The following is a 21,404-nucleotide window of genomic DNA, read 5'->3' on the forward strand; positions in this document are numbered from 1 at the left end:
TGCTTATGCTTTCAAAAAATGGAGGAGACAAGTGGACATCTACCTGACAGCAAGCGGAGCTATTTCTAAACCCAAGAAAACAAGGGTTGCTATTATTCTCCATTGCACAGGACCACAAATGGTAGAAATATTTGACCAGTTTAATTTTGAAACAGAGGAGCAGAAAGATAATCCTGATGATGTAATTAGGAGATTAGAAGAGTATTGTTGTCCTCGTACCAGTGAAGTGTTACAGTCCTTCAGGTTTTGGAAAATTGCATACAAACAGCCATTTAATTTATTTTTTATAGGACTCAAGGTTCAGGCCGATAAATGTAATTTTCAAAAAAAGAGCGAATGATAAGGGATGAAATTGTGTTTTCAGTGACAGGGAAACTACAGGAGCTGCTACTTCGAGAAAGAAACTTCAATTTAGAAAAAGCTGGTGAGATATGTTTGGCTTATGAAGCAACAGTTAATTGTGCTAAAGAGATGTGCAAAGTTGGTTCTGAGAATGTTAATAGGGTGAACAATTGGAGAACCAAAACTACAGATGGTTCCTTTAATAAAGATTTTACGGACTCAAAAAATATGGACAGGTATGTCGTGGTGTCGATTTTGTGGGTATAAACATGAATTCGAAAAATCAAAATGCCTAGCAAGGAGAAGAGTCTATGAAGCATGTAAAGGCAGAAACCATTTCAAGGTTGTGTGTAAGAAAACAGTTAAAATTCTAAAAGAGAAGAACGAAGAGGCAGACGAAGGCTACGACCATTACATGTGGATGGCACCAGTTGCAATGAAAAATTCAGATAGATTAACTGCATTACTAATTCTAAACGATACCGAGGTTAGATTTCATTTGGATGGGATGCAATATGTCAAAGGTATGTCAAAAGGGATCAAGTGCGACCAACGTCTGTGAAATTTGCCATGTGGAATAAATCCAAGCTTTCACCCATTAGCGAGACGACATTGACTGTGAAGAACCCCAAAAATGATGAAATTAGAAGTGTAACCTTCATTGTGGTTTCAAATGACCTAATGTGTTTACTTGGGTCAAAGACATGTCAAGAGATGGGATTTGTGTTTGTCAATGGTAAAGCTTTTGTATCAAAAATTGATATAGACCATGAGATGAGTGACCTTGGTGACCTTGGAGAGGTTAAACTTAATATAGACTCTACATTATCAGCAAGAATACTACCGTTCCAACGTTTACCTATTGCATTGAAATCAAAGGTTCAGAAAGTTACACTCTCTTGTGAAAAGAGGAGTTTTGATTCCGGAGACTGAACCAACTGAATGGGTTAGTGACGTTAGTCAAATGGCAGTCGTTCAAAAAACAAATGGAAAGTTAAGAATATGTATCGATCCTCAGCCACTCAACAAAGCTCTTAAAAGGGAATATTGCTAATTACCAATTTTGGAGGATATACTGCCAAGTCTAAAACATGCCAAGATATTTAGAAAACTGGATGCTCAAGAGGGATTTTGGCATATAAGACTGGATGAAGAATCCAGCAAGCTGACAATAATGATTACCCCCTTTGGTAGACATCGATGGGCTCGTCTACCCTTTTGGCTGAAGGTGAGCAGTGAAATGTTTCAGCGAAGATTAAATGAAGCATTGAGGGGTTTCGGGGTGTATACTGTGTAGCTGATGATATTGTGGTCGTTGATTCTGGAAATGAGGAACACGACGCAATGCGTGATCACGAACAAAATCTTCAGTCACTACAGAGTCGCTGTCAAGAAACAAAATCAAACTAAACGAAGAGAAATCTGTTTATAGAAAAAAAGAAATTGCGTTCATGGGGCATCGTTTAACATCATCCGGTGTGACGGTTGATGAAAATAAGGTAAAGGCCATTAAAAAGATGCCTGTCCCTACAGATATTTCAGGAATTCAGAGATTTTGGGGAATGGTGCAATATCTATCAAGTTTTTTACCCAATCTGGCTGATGATTTAGGACCTATCCGAGAACTGACAAGAAAGAATACAAAGTTTCAGTGGAATGATGAGTGCACTCGCGCTTTCTCAGTTATCAAAGAAAAGGTCCCCTGTGCACCAGTTCTAGCTTATTTTGATCAAAGTAAGGAGCTTGTATTACAGGTTGACAGCAGCAAGGATGGTACTGGTGCAGTCATTATGCAGGAAGGACGTCCAATAGAATACGCATCAAGGACCTTAGCTGGAAACAAACATAACTGGACTCAGATTGAAAAGGAAGTTCTTGCTGTGTTTTTGGTTTAGAGTGATTTGACCAGTATACTTTTGGGCGAAGTGTTATTGTTCATAATGACCATAAGCCTCTTGCCTCAATTCTCGAAAAGCCATTAAGTCAAGCTCCAATGCGTTTACAAGTTTTAATGATGAGGCTGAACCGGTACGACGTCAAATATCAGTACAAAAGCGGAAAAAGCTTATTGTTAGCCGATACCCTTAGCAGGGCCTGCTCCGAAGAGGAAAATAGAGACACGCTAGTAAGGATGATAGATTCACTGAAAATTACCCCAATTCAATTTTAAAGGAAGTTACAGACGCCACCACAAACGACGAAGATCTGCAAGCATTATTGTTTGTAGTCAAGGAAGGATGGCCTGATCACAAAGACAAAATCCAGGAAGTATTAAAGGCTCTCTTCGATTTTAGAGATTCCATGAGTTACCAAGATGGCATTATTCTAAAGGGAACTCGTATACTGATTCCTAGTAAACTGCGAAATTCAATTAAAACAAAACTTCATGCTGCTCATCTTGGTTACGATAGCATGATGCGACGAGCAAGAGATGCAATATTCTGGCCAGGGATGTCGAAAGAAATAAAGCAAATGGTCAATTCATGTGACATTTGCCAGCAGTATAAACCTCAAAACCAGAAGGATGTTGATGACGGAGGCAGACCCTGGAATAAAATTGGATTAGATTTGTTTGAGATTAATGGCAGAAATTATTTAGTTATTGTTGATTATCATTCCTCATTCACTGAAGTAGAGTTTTTAACGTCAACAACTTCAAATAATGTGATAGCGATCATCAAGAAGATGTGTGCTAGATACGGTATTCCTACCCAATTATTGTCCGATGGAGGACCACAATTCAGCTCGTTTCAGTTTAAAGTTTTTGTTAAAGAGTGGGGTATAGAGCATATGGTGTCATCTCCGGGACATCCTCAAGGAAATGGGAAGGCTGAAGCGACAGTTAAATAGTAAAAAATATGATGAAGAAGACACATGCAAATGGAAAAGATCAATATTTGGCGTTACTAGAGTTGAGAAATACACCACGTCAAGACTAACCTAAGTCCAGCTCAGATGATTTTCGGACGTAAATTACGGTCGATAATTCCCGAAATTATGAACAGTGATAATCTAGTTTCTCAAAAAAGGGGAAACTCGGAGAGAATCCATAAAGAAATATTATGATAACACTGCAAGAGACATGACACAATTAAACGAGGGACAACCTGTATATTATCAAAATCCAGATAAGAAGGGTTGAGAAAAAGGGCTCATTAGCCATGCACAAGAAAACCGATCCTATATAATTGAAGGAAAGGAAGAAGAAATTTATAGAAGAAATTGAATTCATATCCGTCCAACTACACAGGATTCATCGGCAATACCAGAACTTGAAGAAACTAGTAAATTGAGGGAAACCAACGTTAATGATGAACAAACAAGCTATCCTCCTATTTGCAACATGCCTAAATTGTCAAGAAGATCAGCTCGTTTGCAAGAAAAGATGAAGGGCGAATGATTCATTGGTTTTATATGTTATTGTTGACAATGTATCTTATTAGTTCTTTATTTTATGTTGCGTTATTTTGTTTAGTTTTCTTATTTTTGTCAAAACCCAAAGAAAGGGGGATGTTTATGTTAACTACTTGCTTAGTTGTTTGAGTACGTACTGTTATCTGAAAACAATTTAACTACTCTACTGTAAATATGCATTCTATTGTTACATTATTCATATGATATTTATCTTTTGTTTACTATAACTATAAAACTGTAAATAACTTAGTCAGTGTATATAGAGATTCTAAAGGAATGGGAATAAAGCACCGCACGCTGTTTCTGGAATTTAATTTTTCTACCAAAGGAAATCAACAAAGTAGATATTGGTATTGATCACCAGCTCCTCATTACCAAACTGAACTTAAAACTGAAAGCACCCAACAGAAAGATGGATAGAATACCTAGGTTTGGTACAACTAAGATTTTAGACGAAGAGCTTAGAGAAACATTTGCAACTGAATTTAGTAATCGATTTGCAGTCTTAGAGACTTTTCAGAAACGATGAGCAGACAATTAATGAAGAATGGTGTGCTATTAAGAACATATATCAGTCAGTTTGTAGTGAAGTCTTGGGACACACAGTTACAAGGAGAAAGCCATGGATATCAAATGATACTTTGAATACTATAAAAAGGAGACAAAGACAGAAATTGATTCTTTAAAGTTTTCGAGAAAGTAATGAAAATTACAAGGTAGAGCGTGCTAAGTATTCCAGTATTGGCAGTAAGGTCAAAATAAAAGTCAGAAATGACTGGAGAGAATTTATTTAGACAGTAAAGCAGATGAGGCTGACAAAGCTATGAATTCAGAAAGTGGCTATAGTGTAAGAATTAGGCCTAATCATAGAATTATTATTGAAATCTCGACTGGAGCAAAGAAGAAGAAGCCTATAGAAGAAAGACAAAGATGATGAGAACGGAGTATGCAATGGAAGATGAAATATCATTGGAAGGCGAAAGGATTAATGAGGTAGACTCATTCAAGTATTTTGGAACTATGATCACCAATGCATGGTCTTCAGAATTAGAATTTAGTGAAAGATTGAAAAAAGCAAACCAGACAATGGCTAGGTTAAGTAAACTTTGGAAATCATATCACCTGAAATCACATATAAAAATCAGACTATAAATCAGTTTAGTGAGATTGGTGTTACTCTACGGACAAAATGGGATTATGTTAAGTAGAATGCCACTTTTTCTGAAAAGAAAAGCATTTAATGAGATTTTCGGATGGTCCTTCTAGTATTAACTTATGCATCAGAAACTTGTAGCCTTACTAAAACATTTGAACACAAGCTAGTTATAACTCAAAGAGCTATGGAAAGAATTATGATGGGAATGACACTAACAGACAGAAAAGAACAACGTGGTATACGAGAGCAAACTAAAGTAGATGGTATTCTAAAAACTTGTAAGAAAATGAAGTGGACATGGGCAGGACTTACATAATCTATATAATTATTTAGCCGTTATTTTGACGGGTTCCGTACACTAATAATAATAATATTGATAATAATAATAACAATAATAGTAATATAATTAATAGGTCATTATACTATATATGCATATCAATAGTAATACAGTGACCTAGCCCATGTGATGGTTATACACATATTTGTGGTAACCATCCACATAATCAAACCAATCAAATGCCAGGCTTGATAAATGTCTTTCATTCCCCTCATTATTCTAATGGATCCACCTTGTTGAGGTTTTGATAATACTCCCTAATGCCATACACCTGTTTCACATCCTTTTGTACCTAATACATTTTCCTTGCGTTATACATAGATACGCCAATGCCTGGGTGCTGGCAGTTGTTCTTTGTCTATATGGTGTAAAAGACGGTCTATAAATAAATTGCTTGAAATCAACTCTATTCGTCATTCAATCTACTGATATTGTCCATCGGTATTAGTTACCCAACAGTGCCTCCTATGAATGGATAAACGAACTGGCACATCATCAGAAGAATTTATTACTTGACATTTTCTGACAGTCTACATACGACAAAGAAACTCACAACTCATCATGGTTAAGAGAAAATCTCCTAAACAGTGGTCCTTGACAGACAAAGAGTCCATAACCAGCTTTGAGGTTTAAAAGAATAATATCCTTTATGTTCTTGCTGAAAACCAATATCAAAGATGATGCAAAGTGGGGAAAGAGGACAAAAACAAATCCTAATAGAGTTTGTTGACAAAAACTCTGGATTAGGTAAAGAAACTTGAACTTATGCTGGGCCAGATAGCAAATTTTGCTACAGTGATCTCGAGAAATTCAGTTATATCGAATAGAACTTCAATTAACAATAATTTTACATTAAAATATCCCCAAGTCATAAAGTCAAGGTTTATGGACTTCATTGGAAATGGCGAGAGATGCAAGACATTGTTTCAATGCCTTGCATCCTTCATTAAAGACAACGTGCTATGAGCCAAGAGTGGATTAATTAAGACATTACTATGACAGACCAGGAGAAGGTGAAGAAATGACCCTGTCCCCTCGAAAACATGATAGTATAACTTTGGTTATATAAAATTGATCCTAGCCTTCCCAAAGAAGTTTTACAAAGGTATAGCACAGAATTGGGAGACAGAACCATTGCTTCAATCAAGTCAGATATTTCTCAAGATGTTGGTCTGATGATGGAGAAGATCAGGAACAGAGACAATGAGTCATGTGTCATGTACATCAAGTAGACAAAGTCTTTTGTCATTACCAGAAAGATAATGTGTCTCCTTTGTCAATCAAAGGGTAAATCCCATTTCCATATTTTGGCTCAGTGTAAACTCCTCCCCAAAGAAAACAAAAAATGCTTTTACAAAGCTAAGCCACATGATTCGCAAATAACAGTGGATATGCCATTGTCACAGTCAGAAAGGGAATCTGAAACAGATTTGTCTCTACCAACACCAGCTATAAGCAGAAGTTTTAAGACCTAAGGCTCTCCTTCATTCAAGGGCTTCTATAAACGCTATGTTCTTAAGCTGAAATTGGACACCGTTGCAGAGACAACCTGAATACTTGAGTGCTTATCTAACAAAGGCATCCCAGATAGGTCTCCAGGTTGATAGCTTCCCCCTCTCTTGAAGTGATAGGAGAAATAAACATAGTCCTAGCCAGAAAAGATCTACCACTTGTATTAGAAGCCTTGGTTGTTGCAGACCACGATGTAGATTTTCCAGCCAGTATTCCCTTCATGAATGTGAATGATGTGGATGTGCATCCAGTAAAATGGTTGATTATCATACATGACCAGAAACTCATACATTACGGTTCCACAAACAAAATCACACAGTATCTTGTTGTATGGAGGGCACAAGCTTAAACAGTATGCACACCACCCCCAGCTAATAATATTTGATCTGGCAAATTTGTTGAAATGCATGTCCCTGTTGCATTAGCAGATAACGGAGTCTTAGTCATAGAACAGAGCACAGAAACCAAATATACATCAAATTGACCTCATTCCTCTATTACAGATGTCTTCAATGGGAAGATTAGATCCGGCGTCAATGACCTTAGATGTCAGGATGCCTGAAAACTTTAAATCAATCAATCTATCAATGGGAAGATTAGATTGTCAAACCTCTTGCAAGAGCCTCAAACTCTTTAAATACAGGAACACTTTTGTCAACCTTTCTATGTGTCTATCCAGGAAGTCACTGATCCCAATCACCATTACGATGATACACTAGTTGTTAGAACCTCGTCCAGTTTTTATGGATAAGTCTACAGAAATTCTCAATAGTGTCATACTTGACCTAGACAACATTCTGCCTGGTGACATAAAACAGTCATTCACAACAGCTTTCATAAAATACAGTTCTGTCTTCGATCCTGTAACGGTAACCACAGGATGCAACTACGCCGAAGGATAATTTGAAACAATAGTTAACAGGAGTACCTTTCAGACAACCCAATGCAAAGGCTAGTTGAACTGCAAGACACACTTCATAGACTGCAAAAACAAGAAATTTTCTGCAGAGCTGAGGAAGCAGAAATAGTTGTGAAATATTTTAATCTATTGTTCCTTGTCATAAAGCCACAAGGTGGCTTCATATTGTTACATTATTTGCCGAAGAGTGAAAATTTTGTAAGTCATCACCTTTAATGATGCTAGATGTGGACAACACACTCTGATCTGTAGCTCGGTAGAAGTATATGATAGCAATCTACCTCACAAACACCTTTTACCAGATTTCCCTCTCCAAGGCATTGGCGGAGTATTGTGGCATAGTTACACTGCTCAAAGGTGTTCTGGTTTACATCAGGTCCACCATGGGATTACTAGCCTCGGAGGACCCTTTGGAAGAACTAATGTGCAAAATATTAGGGAATTTCTACAAGAGGGTGATACTGCAAAATTAGCAGACTAAATTACTTATATTGTGGGTAAAAGTCTCCATCAGGACTATTGTGCTACTGGTATTGTGTTCTTCGAGACTTGGAAAAGTAGTGCACTTTGAACCTTTTGGCAAACAAGACCATCATTTGCCCCTTGTAAACTCACATTCTGGGCTGGATATGGCAACAGGACACTGACAGGAAAAACCCCATAGATTTTTTCTCTCTTCCTGACAAAACTGCCAATTACAGTGAAGTTCCTTGCTCGTATATTGGTGCTTGCAAAGGACTAGATGGCGTACTCCCTGGCTGCAGTACTTTCATGGCCACCTAGATGATGCACTCATGGGATTAACTTCGAATAGCAAGTTAATATGGTCATATGATTTACTTTCAGCATTCAAAAAGTTACAAAAAGCACTTGAAAACCAAAAGTCCATTACTCTTCCTCAACCAGATGACCAACTGTGGGTTGTTACAGATAGATGTGACAAACAGTGTGACATAGGCAACATGGTGTATGTGCATTACAGGCAGAAGATTCACCAGGTTTTTTTGTTTCCATGTGAGATAGAAGCTTTTGAAATAGCAGGCATGATTAACTACTTCAGCCCTTACACTGAAGACACAGGACAGGTATCCTTACAGATAGTAAGCCATGCATACAAACATTTCCCAAACTTTGCATGGGCGAATTCTTCTGAAGTCAGCACATAACCCCATTCCTTTCCTCAACCATCAGATATCAGGTGAACATCCAATAATTAAGTGGATGAGCTAATGCCCCTTCAGAATTTGCTATCAGGGATACACCAAAGTGCACAGACACCACTTGTCAGATCTGCCCGTTCATTTGTACAACTAAAGATTCAGTAGTTCGTGAGATCAACGTTGAAGATATTGGGGCTGGTTGAGTATTACTACCCTATACCAGACTCCGCATGAAAGTTCATTCAGCAAGATTGTTCAGATTTACGCAGTGTATATGCCCGCCTTTGTCAAAGGATTCGTCCTTCCCTGGTTAACGTTCTTGTGTGCATCTCTTCAGATGATACTGGAATTGAAACTAGACACCATTATCTTTACCTTTTCGTTTCATATTGCCAGATCTTTTAACAGCCACACACATCCATCAAAGTACCTGGTTACGTAAGTGTTCCAACACAATTTTTTACGCTCTTAATTTATACAGTACAATATATCAATTTCTACTGTCATCAAGTCCTGTCAGACATGCTCATTGCTGAAGAGAATCATAAAGGATTTGATCTCACAGTCCTCTGAAGACCTTTCTGAGACCATAGGTGCATCATTTGCTGCTGATATACTTAAACGAAATAAGCAGATTATCTCCGTACTTAGATAATCGGTTCATACAATATTAGCCACATGATGACAAACGAAAAACTTCAGAACATTTGTGATGCCCTCATGAGCACATGCTTAAAGTTACATTCTAATAATAAACCAAATGCCAGGGTTCAAATAGACTCAGTACCTTGATGTACTGCTTTAAGAAATGACAGATTACTGACGAAGTATCACATCTCACTTGATTAAGTCAGAATCAAGAACCAAAATAAAAACCCTGTTGCAGAGAGAGCAGCACAGGAGTTAGGAGTTGAACTATCGAGGGCTGCTCGAGAATAACCAATTACCTATACTCGCATCCTTGACACTACTATTACGCAGATAAATTTAAGGATTAAAGGAAGGTGGTTTTCATCAAGAGAAATGTTCACTTGAAGGGAACAAGAGACATCTATTGTCTCTGTCATTGATGGTGTCTGGCATTTTATAAAGAAGTTGATAAGATCACAGCTGCGTGCAAATCCATACACAGTCAAAACATCTAAACGCATGCCAATATCTCCCCACAACTCTATAGTCCAAAGAAGTGGAGAGGTATTGAATGTCTCTGACCATAATGTGCTGATGGGGACACTAATAACGCTACCCACACCAGTAACACCAGCTGTTGATGCCTTATGAGCATGATACAGATGAATCTCCTGCCACCCCCATGCAATGTTCTCTACACCTAAAAGAGAGTATCCCCAGTGATGAGCCATCTGCCAAAACCTCGACAGGAGCTCTTCTAGGAGAAGAACACTCCAAAATTAAATCATTGTTCTCTAGTCTTAGGTAGTGCCATAGCCTCTGTACTGTCACTGTTTTGGGGTAGAATTTTCTTACTTGAAGGTACACTCAGGTACACTTTTCTATTGTAAAGGCATTACCTTTCCAGATTTTTCACCGACTAATCTGTGTTATGTACATATTATTTTCAGTCTATACTTGCTACGGGATATATCTTTGTGTGTAGAATTTTACGGCCTTTCTGCTAATGTATGTATTACGTTTCATTTCATATTAGTTGCTTCGTAATACCTTTGGGAAAATGTAAAAGAACCCAAATCATCGGTCAAATCTGACTTTTGTGCGTACGGAGGTCGCTGGCTGACCCGGGCACTACTATTCCGTTCACCTTAATGTACTCTGGGTCGTACAAGTAATAAAAGTGTCCGACTTCCTGGTTCCTGGCAGTGGTTCCTAATTGCTCACTCCTTCAAAATAAGTTTGCGGGCGCTCTATCACCTTATAGATAGGGGCAAAGCTGCTAAGTTTAATCTTGATATTATCATTAAGCTTATTTTACTTGTACCATAAATATATTAATGATGAAATCCTCAATCTTTACTTGTATCCCATTCTACCTCGAAATCAGATTAGATAACACCCTGCTATCATCAATTTTGGGAACCTATTGTGGTCAGTTTGGACTTTTTAAATTCTTCTTTCAAAGACATTGCCCTACTTACAAATGCAACCAGATCCCTGCTAGGATTTTGAAACGGACCTACACTTATGTCTAGTTTCATTAATTTTGTACATGAAAATAAATATTCAGTAGTATTTTCTATTCCGCTTTGCAAAGGTCGTACAAATTATCTACATATTTTCTCTGGAAGTTTGTTTTTAAATTAAGCATATTTAATCTTGTCTTCATTACAAGGGTTGACTTATCCAGGTTAATTTCTCTGCGGGCCCTTTCCTTCTATAAGGCTTCAACTTCAATCCCATATTTACTTCATATTTCTTCTATGCTGTTAATCCAGCACTTTCCGTAAGGGTTCTTCAGCTGATCCTCAATTATCTCTCTTACAAGTCTTTATTAACTGAGTTTATGAACTTGTGTCCGTTCTCAGTTGTCTCTCATTCGTTTCCTCACACTATTTTTTTTCTCTTCCTCATAGTTTTTTAAATTTTTTATAGTTTATAGATAAAAGCTATGTTTTGGTGTTGTTGCAGTTCTTAAAATATTTTATATTGTGCATTACTTCTCTTGTAGATCATTTATTTCCTTTCCTCTCGGGGCTATTTTTTTCCGTTGAGGCCCTTGGGCTTATATCATCCCGCTTTTCCAACTAAAGTTGTAGTTTAGCAAGTATTAGTAATAAATATAATAATAACCCATCTAGTATTGCTTGATGTTCTCAGTCTTAGAACAGAATTTTCACCAAGATTATCTTCAAATTTTTTACTAAATGCCTTCGTTTGTAACTTTTTCGCATAAAAACGGGCGTCCTTTCGATCAAACCAAATTATTTTATAAATACAAAGCAGCAAGAAATCAAATCTGCCATCGCGAGGTGAAAATGGTGGGCCTAGCAATGTGTAAGAAATACTTTGATATACCATTTTTTATCAGTACTTGTAAGCCAATATATTTTCCAGACATCTACGACTATCCAATAATGTGACTAGGATTCAGAAGTAGTGATCATAATGTTTTAGTAACCATTTTATGCAAACTTATACCTGTTGATGAAGAGTCAAGCATCAGGCATTCTAATAAATTTTTCTTTTTCGTTTTCCACCTTTGACACACCTCAGGTACACTGCTAACTGATCTCTAATTCTTCCAGCATTTTGTGTCAAGTCTAATTCTATTCCATATTTTCCACACTCAATAACTTCCTTCCCTAAAATTTCTTTTATTAATAATCCTATGGTATTCATCAAGTTTTTGACAGTTCTTTTGAATAGTAAAATTATAAAAGAAAATAATTGGCCTTTACTCCTTCTGGATTTGCTGTCTTAAATTTGCTTCTGATATTTGCTAAGGGGCGCAACTCGCGAACTAAGGTTGAAATTGTTAAAATTAGTTTTTTCATTTTTTTTTGGGGGGGGGGGGTAGTATAGTGTCTATATTTTATGTTTCAAATAGTTTTATCAATGGAAAAAAATCATGGCTAAAAATGGCTTCTTTTTGTATGTACATAATCGCACCAGATCACTTAGGCATCCTTTCTCCAACCTCATTACGTATTTTCTTATTCTTTCTCAAGAACTGAAGACATTCTTTTCTAGGTGAGCTTACCAGTAAATTTTACCATTTTCTTTGATTTTCCTTGAACATCATAATCTTCATTATCTATAATATTTACAAGGAATACCAAACTAATATATTTTGTTTTACTTATATCGTTTTCACCTCGTGTACAGTATATGTATATTATTTCTTTGTTATGATTATGCTATAATATGCACAAAGTATTAGAGACGATAACTATATAAAGTAAAAGTGTGAAATGTATCCAGAAAAAAAAAGACACAGACGAACATGTTATATCTAATCTTGAGTAAACAGAGTTGTTAATCTTGTGTAAACACCGTCACCCATTGCAGTCGTATATGTTTGTCCTATTTATTTTTGCGTAGGCTACATTTATATTTTCATAGTATATATGTTATGGTTATGCTGAAATGATAAATATATAAACAAAGAACGTAAAATGTGTCTAGAAAAAGAAACAGACGAGGATATCTTGTTGACGCTAATCTTGCATCAATAAAGAACACCGTCACCCATTGTCAGTCTAATACACTCACCCTATTCATGTGTGTGCACGTTTATATATTTATAATTTTCGTGCTATGATTATGCTGAAAGATACACACAGTTCCATAAATGATAATTAGGGAAGTAAAAAGCGTAAAATTTGTGTTGAAGGAGAAGCTGGTTAGAAAATATTTTCATCGTTATTCTTGTGTAAATAAATAAGAGTATTATGTCCTGCTAGTCATATACTGTTAATATATCAGGATTTGGTACTTTCCCTATTCATATTTTGGTATTTTATTTGTTTCAAAATTCCTATAATGTCGAAGATAGAGAAAAATGCATATAACTCTGTGGATCCATATTGCCCCCTCCCCCTTCCAAGAGATGATTCACCGTCCAGAGCACGTCAATTGCTGATACCAATATCTCTAGTACATCAAGGGCCTATTTTGATGCCGCGTCAAGTAATCTTGAATTTGCATGTTTAAAGACCAGTGCTGAGAAGGAAAAAAAAATTATTGAACGAGCTAGGCGTAATGAAGGGAAAAAACAAATCTTAATAATTCCATCTTGTTCTCGTTTGATAACTTTAGACGTTGGTATGCTCAATTAATTTCTTTATAATAATGCTGGGCCATGTACTGTGACAGGTTGCTTGGGAACACTAGACATGAAACTGGAGAAGAATTGGGTGAATAATACTGCTGTAGTAAGTTGTAAAGTTTGTAATTATAGAAAAAAAAATTACCCCAAGTGCTTTGATGAAAGTAAAATAAAAAAAAAAATTACAGAATATAACATGAGCTTAGTATATGGCTATCAAGTGTTTGGGATGGGATTCGGGAATATAATGGATTTAAATATAAAACATATGATAAACCAAGATAAAGAGAGAACGAGGCATTGAAACTTAAAGGCTCAGGAAAAAAATAGGAAATCAAAGAAAAAGAAATGTTGAAGATGACCCACATTACGATGATGATGCTCGCTTAGAGAGAGAGAGAGAGAGAGAGAGAGAGAGAGAGAGAGAGAGAGAGAGAGAGAGAGAGAGAGAGAGAGATTTGTACCAGTATGAATGAATGTGTGTGTTGGGGGGGGGGGGGATATGAAGAGGAGTCCTCCTGATCCCCAGTGATGGTGTATATTTACCGCTAGAAGCGCATGCTAATGAAAATTAATGTTTTTTCGATAAGTTTCTAAAAGAAAAAATAATCTAGCCCTATTTCTAACAAACTGAACTATTCAAGGAAAAATTGCTATAACTTTTTTAGATATTACCAATTCTTACCAATCAAAAATGAAAAGATAGAAAACGGAGTTGGCTACAAACTGAATATTCACATTTACCAACACCTGTGCATACTAATGCAGAATCAACCAGTTTCTTAGATAAAATTTTGAAGCCTATTCCATCAATTTTTTTTCTTTTTTTTTTTGAGAAAATTTCCTACAACTTTTTGTCAATATCAACTGATTTCTATTATCTATACATAAAAGATAAAGAACTTTATATATTATAATCGGTATATTCATTTTTTAAATAAACGGGAAAGTTCTATAGGAATAATGGCCGCTATTAAAAATGGTTTCTGTACTTTGATAAGATAATGTATATGAAAAAAAAATCGGAATATGTGTGAAGAATTTTTCTTCACTCTTCTTCTTTCATTCGTATTTTTGTGTCTTTCCTAATAATACTGTAGATACCCCTTAAACGTCCTCTCCTATATTAAGTTTTCTTTATCAAAACATTGGGAGAACTATTTTAAATTAACTAAACCTGTTGACAGTAGCGTATGCCATGCTTGTGACGTCACAGCGTGGATACGCACAACAAAGGGCCTTATCCCGGCGTATGTTGGTTCTTTCCTAAAACTATGTGGGTCGAGATAAAATTACTAGACTGAATTTTAATATAACTTTTAATGCAGCTGACCTTAAAGCAGCTTTTATTTCTCAGTACCAATTAAGGTCTGTTAATTTTATGATGTTTGCCCATCGCACCAGCCCATTGCGTATTTCTCATTTTAACTATCAATTTTTAGCAAACCAGAATGGGTAGGATTCTTGTATATATAAACTCCCTTAGAGTAGCAAGATTTCCCTAGAGTATTTTGAGCAAAATCCTGCCTCCTATGCACTCCTTGGAACAATATATTGTCCTGTCCTTAAGTTCCGAGATGGCGTCTCCACTGGGTTACCCTGCGCATCGTGATTCGTGACCCTCACTTGCCTGGAAAGGTGAAGCTAGGTGATCGCTCTCAACCTTAACCTAACCCCATTCGTCTGGAAGTAGTGATGGCTGTCTGACCTACTTGGCCGACTGGCCAGTGAGTGAATCTGCACCTCTGGCTCAACCCCCCCCCCCCCCCCCCTTCCCAAAACTCGACTAACAGAGGAGTCCTGCCGGTCGGTGAGATAGGGAAGAAGAAGAGCCTGTTAAAACCTATCTGCAAAAGGGAGAATTTTATGGGTGAGCCAGTCAAGAGTGCTAACTGCAAGACACGGTCAACAGCCATTGAAGGGCAAAGGACTGTATTCCAAGGAGTGCAGGTACAGAAACATGGCCACTTAGTTATTCCCCCATTTTTAGTTTAGATTAACTTTCAACTGGCTTAGGTTATCTGGCTATTACATATTTCGGACTGTGTGTGTATCTATTTTTCGATACAATTTTTTGCTTTTGAGACTAGCACAGTCTCTGGGTCACATGGGCCACGTGTCCAACCCAATTTTGATTATTGATCATTACAGAAGACTACGTGTCTAATTAACCATTTTTATTATTTTGAATTGCTTTTTATTTTGATACCACTTTTGTGTTTGTTCAGATGTCCATTTCATTTAATGAAAATTTGTGAAATAAATCAAGATTAGGTTAATTAAACCTCCTTCGTGTTTTTACTCCCTCATTTATTCCAATGTGTCTATTATGAATATTTGATCACGGGACAGAATACCCGATATTTGAAAGGAATAAGTAAATTGAAAAAGGGTGTGTTAGCGAGCGACTTATCATTGAATATCTGCTTCAAATGTAAAGATCTATATCTTTAAACTTTTAAACTTTACTTTACATCACTGCTCCCATTTTTTTTTATTGTCTCTAATTACATTAACGTAAGATACCTGTCCAGCCTCTCACTGGGGTCACTGGGACGGAGCCGAAACAGAGCCTGAGAGTGCAAGATGACTATAGACCTGACAAAGCTCGAGTAGGCCATCAAATTACTTTAATTTTCACGTGTGGAGTTCTCCGGCCTCTGGACAGAGTAAAATTTCCCCCTTTAGTATTTGAGAGTGACGGTTAGTACACTGCGACAGTAAAGTTTTTAGCAGGGCGTTTGTGCCCCGAGTGTAAGTGCTCATTATCCTCCCCTGTTGATCTTTGTGTAACTGACGTAGGGAGACTTTCCTGGACTAAGTTCCCACTCAAACATTTAAATTAAAAGAATAAATTCCCCACAATATGAAACTTTCTCAGTAAAACTTTTAGAAAACAAAATTTTTCTTTTCAATGATTTTCAAATGAAGGGAATCTGTCGATAAATAACAAAGTAGTAAGAAATTAAATTAAAACTAAAATAACATTGTTTCAATGGGGATGAGTTGCACCCCAAGTACTGTTTTCCCATATGAATGCCTTTTTAAAATAGGATTATATTTGCTAATCAATATTACATGAGTTAAAATTTTTCACAGCTGATGTTCTCCAGATTATTTTTCTTGTATATTTTCTGAGGATTTGGTATGTTTCTTATTGAAAGCAAAAACTGTCTGGCTATATTTGACAGTTAACAATAAATATAACAAACAGCTAAATCCGTAATATTGTACACATAGATATCCATTTCCCCCAAAAATTATCTATATTTCATCGTGGCATATAATGTTAGGTTCAAGCACACAAGGAAATATATTAAAGTCAACGTTAGGGGATCGTGAAAGGATTAAACTTTATGACAGAGAGGTCTATTACATAATCAGTCACGGACACTGATTCGTTTACAGTTAATCATAAGAATTTAAGGTGCTCATTAACAACTTGTCATAGTTAACTCCATCTTCATGACTACCCATACTTTTTATAATCGTTTAAAATTCACTCTGAATTCATCATTCTAAGAATATGTTAACAATCATTCAAAAGAATTACTTCTTTCCAGGTCACGCAAGAGGTAAGGGGTATATTTAACCTTTACAGTACATTAATAGTTCTATATAAATGTATGTTCACAAAATACACCTCGGTATTGTTACTTTAGATTCTCGGGGATAACGTGAGGGCAACGCTGACAACAACACTCAAACAGCTCGTGTCCGACACCCCTCGACCTGCTTCAAAGGGTAGAGTTTTATGGTATTTGTCTGTGTGAAGCTAAGGTTCTTCCTCCAGAAGATGGGTGGTGGTTGTCGCCGCATGTACGGCTCCTGGAATTTGGGGCGAACTCATCCAAACCCCCAGTGCTTGTTCGACCTCCCTCATGCATTGACCCGGGGTGTAAAGAAGTCAGAGACTACTATGTCATTGGTTTACATGATGCCATCTCGGTCATCATCATTTCCCTAATTGGAGATAGCCTTGTGGGCGTTTCTCATGAGGCCACGGCAGGACATTACCTCCTGACCTCTTTAATTTTACTTAACATATCTACATGACAGCATATATCGATAAAAACTGGTCATTTTCAAAGCTAATGTAATACATTGAAGAATGTCATAACATGAGGGCCATACAAAAATATTTAATGAAAGTTTAAAATGGCATTCTTTTGGATTTGCCAAAAAGTGTGGACACAATATCTCTCTCTCTCTCTCTCTCTCTCTCTCTCTCTCTCTCTCTCTCTCTCTCTCTCTCTCTCTCTCTCTCTCTCTCTCTCTCTCTCTCCCTCATATATATATATATATATATATATATATATATATATATATATATATATATATATATATATATATATTTATATATATATATATATGTTATATATACATATATACATATATGTATATATGTATATATGTATGTATATATATATATATATATATATATATATATATATATGTGTGTGTGTATATATATATACATATATATAATTATTTTTTTCCCTTAATTTTTTTCTTGAGAATGGCCCAGTAGAAACTTTCAAGGGAAGTGGGGGGGGGGGGGTTTATTCCCTTTCCCCACCGGGCCAGCCCGACACTGCCTAGCATTCCTAGCCGATAGGACTGTAATTTGATTTATAAAGCATATTTTCATTAAAATATAAAAGTCAAGAAAAAGGTCGTGTTTTTTCTTTAAATGTGGAATCATGAATATATGAGTTTTCTCGAAAATATTATGCTTCTTGATCTTTGTTTATCTAGTCTGTTTATATACTTAGATACTCTTGATGATGAGATTAATGAACAGAAGTGGGAGTATATAGACTATTTCTTGTTTGAATACCTTGCTCATTTTACCATAGTTGCCATTTTAGCGCTTTTCGCACTAAATCTGGTGCGTTTCTCGTAAATCCAGCACATTTTTCCTAGTTAGCGCAGCCACGCTATTTGACGCATTTCTGACAAATCTAGGGCGAAACATGCCGTTTTTCCATTCGATAAAATATATGATAAACTAACTGCATTTCTGCATCTTTTGACATACTGTATTGAATCAATTTCTGCTTTATTATTTTCATATTATAGGAGACTGCTCTGTCGTGGTTTTAAAACTGTGTTGTAGAATCCTACAGTAAAATCAAAAGATTGGCTCTGTTATTGAGTTTAATAATCCTTTACAAATTATGGTGATAGACTGAGACGAGACAGTAGGGAACCTAACTTGGTACGAGGAATAAGTCTAGAGCTTAACCACGGTCACGAGAGTAAGGAGGTTTAATTCCTGGAGGTGCCTTATGCCCGAATTTGTGAAGCAGGCCCGTGTGTAGGGCGAAATGCACTGTCACCTGCAGCGTGATCTACTAAAGCACGGTAGCTCTCAATGTTTAATAAAGTAGAGATGTCACTGGTAGCTCAATTCAGCTAGAATAATAATTTAGGAAGGACACAAGCTCTCGTAGTATTGCTTAAAGGATGCCTAGTTCATGTTCTGCATATGGATGCACTCAACAACTCGGCAAAACCTTGCCATTGGTTACATTTTATTGGTATGTATTTTCTGTAGGCTACAACTTTTGCACCTTTTTTAAACCATGACGACAGAAAATCGACACATGAATAATTAAACAAACCTGTATAATAATTTGATTTACATCATTTTTTTTATGCAGTGGCTGGAAAGTATCTCCAGGTCAGATATACATATGCTGCTAAACATTTTACAGCAAAATTGCAAGCCCAAAATAAAATGCAAAGTCGCCAAACTTATACTAAGCTGATTCATTTTAGTGGCCAGTAGTTCATTTCCCTTGATGGGTGTATCTTCACGTCTTATATTCATCTGATAATTATTATTTGTAGCAATGCAGGTTTGTATTAAACCTCTTTGGTTTGTAGCTGTTTCAAGGATAAACTTCTATCCTACTCGGTTGTATTGCCTCGGGAGTTGACCGATTCGTTTCAAAAGTCAGTAGATAATTTTCCTTTTATCAGTGAATCTGCACGTCTTATATTAATCTGATAACTGTTTGATTGTAGCTGTTTCGCAAACTTCTTAGGCTGTTTCTTAGGTTAAGCTTCTGTTCTCTGCTTTAATGTGTCAGGAATAGACAGATTCATTTCAGTGGTCACTAGTTAAATTCCCTTTTATGAGTGCATCTATGCATCTTATATCAATCTGATAATTGTTGCTCGTAGCAGTTTAACAGAATGAAATTCTAGATTCCCCTACCATAGCTGAGTTTTTCTATCGTTCCTTGAATGAATTTGTACTTGGTTATTTTCTGTATGGTGTGTTGATAAAATATTTTGTAAATATATCTTTTTGATAATATAGAATCTTAATTTCCTTATATGAAAACATGATAAAGTCAGAATTTTTAAAGGTAGGGCTATGATATTCATGAGACGGGTAAAGGATTGGGTCCTTTCTGCCCTACGTGGCAGGTGTGTCCGCTGTCAAAGTGGCTTCGTGGATTTGTATGGGGAAAGTGACCAGTGGCATCTCTAGGTATTTAACCTCCTTGCACGAGAGTTACCTTAACTTGGTAGGAGGAGATAGGCAAGGGATTAACGTACAATATTCTATCTCACAAGATGCATATTTTACTGGTTACTTAGAAGGTTCTCTTCTGGTAGCATAAGTCTCTTAAAATAGAAGAAGAATTATAATTATCTGCTTGTGTGCATCTAACAATATATCCTCCAGTTTATTGTTATTTCCATTCAATTTAATGAATTGCTTTTTTCTCTATCAATTATTTTGTCCGTGTAAACATGCAATGAATATAAATGAAAATGTTTTTTTCTGGTTTTTGGTAAAATGTAGAAACTAATCTTTGATATTCCAGAGTTTAGTCAACTCAAATTGATTAACCAGAGTAGTTTCTCACCGACTCAGTATTGAAATATGATTGAATAAATACCACAATTTCATCTACTCTATTCATTATTCTGTTTAAAAAATATTTCCATCTAAATTTTAGTTGAAAATCATAAATTTATGTCGATAAAAATTTACTTTGGCATTTCAAAATATGCTATAAAGTTCATGAAATTCTCGACATTGGAGTTCTTTATAACATCTCAGTGACCAAATATCCGTCTTTTTTTTTTTTTTATGAAGGCTTGAATGAGAGGCTATCATCTATGAGTGGTTTCACCTTGTGATCCTGATCCCGAGGTCGGTAAGAGAATCCACACATTAATGCATTAAATATATCCACATTATATTCTTGTATTCTCCTCTGGGATTCGACGACCTATTAAAAGATTATCTTTCCCAGAAAGCCACAGCCGAAATGGTTGCTTGGATTTGCTTTCTTATGTCATAGAAGAAATATGTTGAAAACTTTAATCAAAAGTTCATTTGCAGATTGAATAACAACAACAACAACAACAACAACAACAACAACAACAACGATAATAATAATAATAATAATAATAATAATAATAATAATAATAATAATAATAATGGCGAGCTCAACCTATGATTTTTTCTCTTACAATGGTGATTATATTATTTTTGTTAGCAGATCGACATGCTCTCCGGTTTTTTATTATTCTCTTTAGTTTTTAGCATATTTCTTATATATATTAACTAAATTTATTAATTTTTTTTTTATTTTATCTTTATACTCTATATTTCTTTTTCCATACTGGGTTCCTTGACCTTAGTACCACGGGTTGCTATCAGTACCTTCATAAAATCAAGTTTGATGAATTATAACGCGTTTTACAACATTTTTAAGAAATGATTTAGCACGTTTCTGGTGCGTTTTGAAAGCTCAAATAGCGTTTTCAAAATCAGAAATTGCAACTATGCATAT

The sequence above is a fragment of the Palaemon carinicauda genome, chromosome 4 (assembly GCF_036898095.1).
Source record: "Palaemon carinicauda isolate YSFRI2023 chromosome 4, ASM3689809v2, whole genome shotgun sequence".
NCBI classification, from domain to species: Eukaryota; Metazoa; Arthropoda; class Malacostraca; order Decapoda; family Palaemonidae; genus Palaemon; species Palaemon carinicauda.